Consider the following 9423-nt stretch of genomic DNA (forward strand, 5'->3'; position numbering starts at 1 on the left):
TAGGCAGATGAATAAGGTGACAATAAAGAATAAGTATCCACTCCCGAGGATTGACAATTTATTTGATCAAGTTGCAGGGTGCTAGATGGTTCTCAAAGATAGATATGAAATTAGGGTATCACCAGGTGAGGTTTAGATTTAATGACATTCCGAAGAAAGCTTTCAGAACCAGATATGGTCACTTTGAGTTTCGTGTAATGTTATTTGAGTTGACTAATGCCCCCACGATATTTATGGATTTGATGAACAACGTATTCAGGCCCTTCTAGATTTGTTCATGATTGTGTTTATTGATGATACTCTGGTATACTCTCGATCAGAGGCAGAGCATGGAGATCATTTACGTGATGTCCTTAGAATTCTTCAGACTCGGAAGTTGTATGCAAAGTTCTCTAAATGTGAGTTCTGGTTGAACTTTATGACTTTTCTAGGGCATATCATCTCAGATGAGGGTATTAGGGTGGATACGCAAAAGATTAAAGCAGTGAATATGTCACGCCCCAAAACCCACCCTCGATGTTACATCCCGGAAAAACAAAATTGCGTTACCAAGACTGTCGACGGCTTAGTATGAGCTCAAGAGAGAGCAAAGTTATACAAGGATTAGGGATGAAGATTATATTATCTAAGTATGAGAATATATATATATATATATATGACATTTGGAGATCGTATGGAGTAAATCAGTTAATAAGTTACTTGATGATAGCCCTCGTAACCATAAGTGAAGGTGGGGCCCACATGTCAGGATTTTATAAAGGACATATGAAGATATATATGGGTAGTACATGGAAAGTTGAGCAAGTCCTAAGAAGGACCCTTAAGCAAAATATGGGCATAGGCCCTTCAAAAGGACGATTTAAGAAAACGTTTTCGGGTGATTTGACTTGGAGGGGCCAAAACGATATTATAAGTTTGGAATTTCGACAAACACAAAGAAATCCAGTTGTAGATAATTGAATTAGCTTTCCAACCATAGGTTGTGGGCCCTCACACGATATCGGGTTCAAGAGTTATATCCCTTTTACTGAACGAAGGTGCAGGCAGAAAAACTAACGCTGCGCGAACGCGCAGAAGGAAAATTAAGTCGGTCCAGGCAGAACCTGGACCGTTCTATAAAAGGGGGAGGCTCCCATATTTTCGTCTAAAACACCCCCAAACATCCCCAAACCATCCAAAAAATTCCCCAACATTCCACCACCAACTTGTTAGCCCAAAACCAGGTATAATTCCCGAATTCCGGTCCAGACAGCGTATAGTTGTAACTATAAATTTGCGTATTAATGCGTTGTGGCTTCAGCTCAAGGTGGAGGAGTGAAGATTTAGCATTCTTATCGAAAGAAATGTATGAATCTCTTGCCACTAACGTTAGTCTTAGTTTATTTACGGAGAAGGAGCTGTAAAATTGTTATAAAATGCTTTTGTGATGGAATATGGGACAAACACCATATGGGATGTTTATGAAGTATTTTGGAGTTTGAAATATTATGGTTAATGTTGGTATTGTTGTTGTTGTTGTCCATATTTTCCTTGTTATCAAAGGGTAAAAGTCTAAGTTTCCAAAGCATGATTTCTTTCTTGTTAACCCATAAATGTTTTCCAAAATGTTCGTACTCTTCAAACCAAAGGTTGTGATGATGTGAGCTCTTATGATAACAACGATGGATATGTTTTTCAGTGACAACGATGATGTCAAAAATGAGAATATTATTATGATGACTATGATGAGAAAGGTTTTATGTTTAAAGGTTCCAAGTTTACGATTTCAACGACGATATGAGAATTTTGATCTATTTATTGATTTCTCAATTTATTCATTGATGGTGACTTTATTTCTAAATCTTCCAAAGTATATGAATTGTTGCCTTATGAGATTTATGATCTTAATCTATGTTCTCTTAATGCCATTCTTGATTGATAGTCTCACCTTATAATAGTTGTTCCTTCAAGGCGAGACAAAGTGACCATGATTATTCCATAATGTAATCGGAGGTTACCGACCTTACGTCACTCCGATAGAGACATAACTTTCTTTGAGCTCTCATGCATGCTGCTTATATGATATATGTATATGTATATGGGGAATATGGGGAAAAAGGGACACATGTTGCGCTATAGACGCATAGCCACCTGATCAGTTGGTATCAGAGCCGGTGGTGGGGCAAACCCAGTGGTGGGGAAAACCTCAGCAAGAACGCTGAGTCCCAAAGGGGGGTGAGTGTAAGGCTTGCCTTAGGCGAATCTCACATTGGTTTTGGCGAATCCCACATTGGTTTTGGCAAATCCCACATTGGTTTAGGTGAATCCCAAATCGGTTTATATCATCCCGGATGCGGGATATATGGGGTTGAATGGAGCGGAGCCGACGCCTCGGCAATATGATATGTTCTATTTGAGCCGACATGGTTCGGCAATATGATATGTTCTATTTTCTATATATATGAAAAGGAAATGTTTTTCAAAAGAAAGCTAAGCATGCATGGCATCCGTCCTAAGAGGCACACATATGTACAGGTTACTCTATTATCTCATGATATGCTTTATATTTCCATTTTGTTATTATTCATACTTTAAATCCCTTACTATGTTACTATTCATGTGTTACACCTCGAAAAATATTTCGTTGGTACGAAAGTGAATGAACTAGTGATGAGTACGAGTGTATGACGTTCCATGAGTAAGAAATGACGTTCGACGACCTTAGGCGAGATTTCAAAGGCATCCGATGCAAGACGAGAAAGTTGGCTAAGATAAGGCAAGGTATGAGATGAGCAAGGTAGGCAAATGGATGTGGATGATTAGAATGAAGAGTCAAGAAATGTGAAAAGTTGCAGGTTTGCAATCTGGCCAGTCGGTCGTAAAGTGAAATACGGACCGTAAAATGGTATACGATCCGTAAACTGGCCTGTCGTATTTTGGCATTTAAGACTTCAACTTTCTGCCAGATGATCAATGGTTAAATACGACCAGGAATACGGACCATAAAGTGATTTACGACCCGTAAACCATGGTCGTAAATCACCATGTTGTAGCCTGAGTTTCTGATTCTGTTATGGTTAAACACGACCACGAAGGACGGTCCGTAAACTGGAATACGGGCCGGGCCGTAAACCAAGTTTACGACCACTGTGCACTTCAATTCAGATTTTTAAGTCATTAAATAAGGGGACCAAGACTTATTTCATTTCACTTCTACATCACACCCCTTCTCTCTAAAACATCTGTCTACATATATTCCACAAGTTTTCAAGGGTTTTCAGTGATCAACAACACAAAATAAGTGAATCAAGTGTAAGCAAACCCATTAAAGATCATTCAAGTCAAGAAATCCAAATGGAGAAAAACTAAGGTTTTTGCTCAAGTGGAGCGTTTCGACTAAGGCTTGTTCCTACAACATCTAAGGTAATATTTATGGTATTTATATGTTGTTTAAGGTATTTGGAAGTTGAAATGCTTGGATTTTAGAAGAGTATAACAAAATGGGTCATGAAAGATAAATAGTGACGTTTTGAGAAATAGTTTGAATTGAATCATGATTGTTGTTGTGTTGTGACATGAATGGGTTATAAATGACGTTAAGATCATGAAATAGGCATTGTATGTGAATGGAAGAAATCGTGTGTTATGGTCTTGAATATGGAAAATTGGAAGTGAATTGAGAATATGGATAATGTAGATGACTAAAGGCTATTGTTATGATATTGTAAATGTATTGTTGACGTTTGGGAGTTGAATTACGATATGGAGGAATGTTGTATAAATAAAGGAGATGCTGTCCGATTTTCCCTAGCTTTAGCCATTTATGCTAGTTGTCAATTCTAACGATAATATGACCTCAATGAAGGTAGAAACGTGAGCATCAGAGGAGTACGTGCAAGTGTAGAATAGTTCAACGAAAAGGTATGTAAGGCTAACCCTTCTTTCATAAGGTATGGTTCTTTGGCCAATCATTTATCCTTCTATGAGCTAATGATGTCCTCCATATGATTCTATTCTCAAAAGCTACTGAGCCTGCGATCCTTGATGTGTACTACGTTAGTCACACGATGAGTAAGCCTATAATGCAGACGTAACGATAATAATGATGATGATAGTAATGATGACGATAATACTGATGATAGAAATGATTATGATAATAATAATGATGCTAAAGGTGCCTATGGGCTATTATACTTATGTGTGCCTATGAAGGGCTATAATGAAACCCCGAGCTTATAACGCCAGGTAGAATATATGTATATGTGTGTATATGATTACGTAACGCGCGCGCACATCTGCAGATGGTACGGATAACCCTGATGCCTTGGTAGGGCCAGATAGATATAACCTTGAGCCTTGGCTGGCCAAGTATGTATGAAACACCGAACCTTCATGGTCGGGCATGCTATGTATATCTATATATATGTGTATATGCTATGTACATGACATCATTAAGAGTACGAATATGTTATGTATATGAGATGTAAATGATTATGAGGGTAATTAAGTACGGATATGGATGTATGTATGCGGATACGCAATAGAAACGAAATGTCTCTATGGAAAGCAAGTAAGTGCCATGATGATGATATTATTGTCTCCCCTCCTATGCTACTTCACATATTGTTCATTATGCTTCTATATCGATGTTGATCATGCTTTACATACTCAGTACATTCTTCGTACTAACGTCCTTTTGTTTGTGGACGCTGCATCATGCCCGCAGGTGCACAGGGAGACAGACTTGATCCATAGCTGCTTATTCAGAGATTACATAGCAGAGCTCCATTTCCTTCGGAGCCATAGCTTTTGGGTACTTATTCTTTTGTGTATATAATTATGGGCATAGCAGGGTCCTGTCCCGCTCATGTTATATGTTATACTCTTCTTAGAGGCTCGTAGTCACGTGTATATGGTTAGATGTGTCTGGCCTTGTTGGCCCGTGTTTTGTATATTATTTTGTCGGCCACGTCGGCCCATGTACATTTGATGTGGCATAGATGCCTATGATGTTATATAGGAAATGTTGTCACCCAAATGGGACTAGTATGATTGATGACTAGAATGCATGATTTGATTTATGGCTTACCTAGACGTTATGTGAAAGTATGTTAAAGGGGTGCCCAGGTGGGGTAGCGTCGGGTGCTCGTCACGGCCCTATTCGGGTCGTGACAAAAGTGGTATCAGAGCAGTTCAGTCCTGGGGTGTGTCTACGAGCCGTGTCTAGTAGAGTCTTGGTTATGGGGGTGTTGTACGCCACACTTATAAACAGGAAGCTGCGGACATTTTAGGAATGATTGGCCTTCTTTCTTCATAAGAATCGTGCGATAGAGTTGTGATATAAGAAATTCTTGTTCCTTAATCGTATGTTGTGTATTTCAGAGATGCCTAAAAAGAGAAAGGCTATAGCAGCCCAATAGGGCAAGACGGTGGCAGAAAAGTGGGCTGAAAGAGTACCGCCACCGGTAGTAGAGGAAAGTGAGTCCCAGAGTGCGGCTCAATCTCAGTCCTCCCGGACAGTGCCTATTACTGAGGAGCGTGAGGGAGCCTCAGCCCCAGCTCCAGCACCTCCAGCTCCTCCACCAGATGCTTCGGGCCAAGATGTAAAAGAGGCCATTAATTTGCTTACTCAATTGGTTGCGGTCCAGACTCAGAGGCAAAGTTCAGGGCAAGGTGATAGGGCTGTTAGTGCAAGGGCCCGTGATTTCATTACTTTGAACCCTCCAGAATTCTTTGGATCAAATCCAGAGGAGGACCCTCAGGATTTTATTGATGGTATGTTAAGGACGCTTCGATTGATACATGCTTCGGACACCGAGTCGATGGAGCTAGCGTCATATAGATTGAGAGATGTCTCGATCCAATGGTATACGGTTTGGATGGCTTCACGGGGAGCCAATGCACCTCCCCCGGTATGGCAAGAGTTTGTTGATGCTTTTCTCCGTCAATATATGCCTCCAGAAGTTCGGCGAGCTAGGGTCAATAAATTCTTGAACTTGAGGCAAGGTAGTATGAGTGCCTTAGAGTATAGCCTCCGCTTCAATTCCTTGGCCAGCTATGCTTCGGCCATGGTAGCGGATATGGGTGACCAGGTACACCGATTTGTGAAGGGCCTAGGGCCACACTTGATGGATAGATACTTGACTGAGTCCCTTTAGGACGGTATGGATATTACACGTATTCAGGCACATGCTCAGAACTTAGAAGAAAGCCTACAGCAGCGGAGAAGTGAACGCGAGCAGGATAGGGGTCATAGCAAGAGGGCCAGATCTTCAGGCCCGATGAGTGAGTCCAGAGGCGGACACAGGCAGCAGTTCCCTAGACATTCAGGCTATTCTATGACCAGTGCATCTCCACGGTTTTTAGGCCAGAGGCTTGATATATCTGCTCGTTCAGAGCCGAGTCCGAGCTATGCAGGACCTCAGTTCAGAGATGATTCAGGCCAGTCAAGGCCACCTGTACCACGATGTTCCCAGTGTGGGAAGTTGCATTGGGGTCGATGCCGATTGGGCTCAGATGGTTGCTATTCATGTGGTTGACCAGGCCATATCATGTGTGATTGCCCCTCAGTACATGGTGGAGGTAGGACCCAGCCATCAGGGTCGGCAGCCGAATCTTCAGCATCTGCACGCCCTACGGGGCCAGGCTCACATGTGCCAATTATCCATGGTAGAGGCAGAGGGAGAGCTCCCACTTCTAGCAGTTCTCAGCACCGTATTTATGCTTTGGCTAGACGCCAAGATCTTGAGTCCTCACCTGACGTGATCACAGGTATATTATCGGTATTCTCTCATGATGTATATGCTTTGATTGATCCGGGCTCCACATTGTCATATGTTACTCCCTATATAGCGGGTCGATTTAAAATTGAGCCGGAGTCGATCAAACCTTTTGAGGTGTCTACACCCGTGGGTGAATCGGTAATAGCTAGCCGAGTATATAGAGATTGTGTAGTTGTGATATGTGACCGCCGTACTATAGTTGACTTGCATGAACTAAAGATGGTAGATTTTGATGTCATTATGGGTATGGATTGGTTGGCTTCTTGTTATGCCAATGTTGATTGCCAGATGAAGATGGTTCGTTTCCAGTTTCTGGGAGAACCAGTTTTAGAATGGAAAGGAAATACGGCATCACCAAAAGGTAGGTTTTTTCCTATCTAAAGGCAAGGAAAATGATCACAAAAGGGTGTATTTATCATCTAGTATGAGTTCAAGATGTAGAAGCTGAGTCGCCGACTCTACAGTCAGTTCCAGTGGTGAATGAATTCCCGGATGTGTTCCCGGAAGAGCTTCCAGGCCTTCCTCCCGAGCGGGAGATTGATTTTGCTATTGAGTTGTTGCCAGACACTAAGCCTATAACTATTCCTCCCTATAGAATGGCTCCCGCAGAATTGAAAGAGTTGAAGGAGCAATTGGAAGATTTGCTTGATAAAGGCTTCATTAGGCCTAGTTCATCCCCGTGGGGAGCACCCGTATTGTTTGTCCGAAAGAAAGATGGCTCGTTGAGAATGTGCATTGATTATCGGCAATTGAATAAAGTGACGATTAAGAACAAATATCCTCTTCCGAGGATTGATGATTTATTTGATTAGTTGCAAGGTGCCAAATGATTTTCAAAAATCGATTTGAGGTCCGGGCATCACCAAGTGAGAGTTAGGGAGAAAGATATCCCTAAGACAACCTTCAGAACGAGATACGACCATTTTGAGTTCCGAGTAATGTCATTTGGGCTAACCAATGCGCCGGCAGTGTTTATGGACTTGATGAACGATGTGTTCAGGCCCTTTCTAGATTTGTTCGTGATTGTATTCATCGACGATATCTTGGTGTATTCTAGATCCGAGGAAGAACATGCGGATCATTTGTGTATTGTCCTTGGAGTTCTTCGAACTCGAGAGTTGTTTGCCAAATTCTCCAAGTGTGAGTTTTGGTTGAACTCAGTATCATTTCTGGGCCATATTGTTGCAGCCGATGGTATTCGAGTGGATAGCCAAAAGATTGAGTCTGTGAAGACTTGGCCAAGGCCCACAACTCCTACGGAGGCACGTAGCTTTCTGGGCTTAGCAGGTTATTACAGGAGATTCGTTGAGGGTTTTTCTTCTATTTCTGCACCACTTACAAGATTGACCCAGAAATCGGCAAAGTTTCAGTGGACAGATGCTTGCGAACGTAGTTTCCAAGAGTTGAAAGATATGTTGACTTCTGCACCAGTCTTGACACTTCCAGAGGGATTGGAAGGATATGTTGTTTATTGTGATGCTTCAGGTGTTGGGCTAGGCTGTGTATTGATGCAGCACGGTAAAGTGGTTACATATGCTTCAAGACAACTGCGAAAACATGAGCAGAATTATCCGAGCCACGATCTAGAACTGGTCGCAGTGGTTCATGCTTTAAAGATATGGAGACATTATTTATATGGTGTCCATGTGGATATTTATACCGATCATAAGAGCCTTCAGTATATTTTAAGGCAGAAAGAGTTGAATTTGCAGCAACGACGATGGCTAGAGTTGCTAAAAGATTATGATGTTGATATCTTGTATCACCCCGTAAGGGCGAATGTTGTAGCTGATACTCTTAGCCGCATATCTATGGGAAGTTTATGTGATGTACCACCGGAGAAGAGAGAAATGACTCGTGAGCTTCAGCAATTAGCTAGCCTAGGAGTCCGAGTAGTGGACTCAGGCAATAAGGGAACTACTATTCAGAATTCAATAGTTTCGTCGCTAGTCGCGGAGGTGAAAGAGCGGCAATACGAAGACCCCATGCTAATGCAGTGCAGAGATACACTCCCTCGGCAGATCTATGGGAATTTTATGTGATGTACGACCGGAGAAGAGATAAATGACTCGTGAGCTTCAGCAATTAGCTAGCCTAGGAGTCCGAGTAGTGGACTCAGGCAACAAGGGAACTACTATTCAGAATTCAACAGTTTCATCACTAGTCGCGGAGGTGAAAGAGCGGCAATACAAAGACCCCATGCTAATGCAGTGCAGAGATACACTCCCTCGGCAGGAGGAGTCATCATTTGATATTTCAGGAGACGGAGTTCTCCGATGTAGAGGCAGATTATGTGTTCCCGATGTGGCAAGTCTACGCCACCAGATATTGAGAGAAGCTCATTGTTCCTGTTACTCCGTTCACCCGAGAGCGACGAAGATGTATCATGACCTTAAGTCTATATATTGGTGGAATGGGATGAAGAAAGATGTAGCGAAATTTGTAGCTCAATGTCCTAATTTCCAACAAGTGAAAATCGAGCACCAAAAGCCGGGCGGATTATTGCAAGCTATAGAAATCCCAACTTGGAAGTGGGAAGTAATTAACATGGATTTCATTACAGGCTTACCTCGTTCTCGACGTAAATATGATTCTATATGGGTGATCGTAGATAGACTCACAAAGTCGGCTCATTTCTTACCAGTCAGAACGACGTATGTGG

Source organism: Lycium barbarum, chromosome 4 (assembly GCF_019175385.1).
Source record: "Lycium barbarum isolate Lr01 chromosome 4, ASM1917538v2, whole genome shotgun sequence".
In the NCBI taxonomy this organism is placed as follows: Eukaryota; Viridiplantae; Streptophyta; class Magnoliopsida; order Solanales; family Solanaceae; genus Lycium; species Lycium barbarum.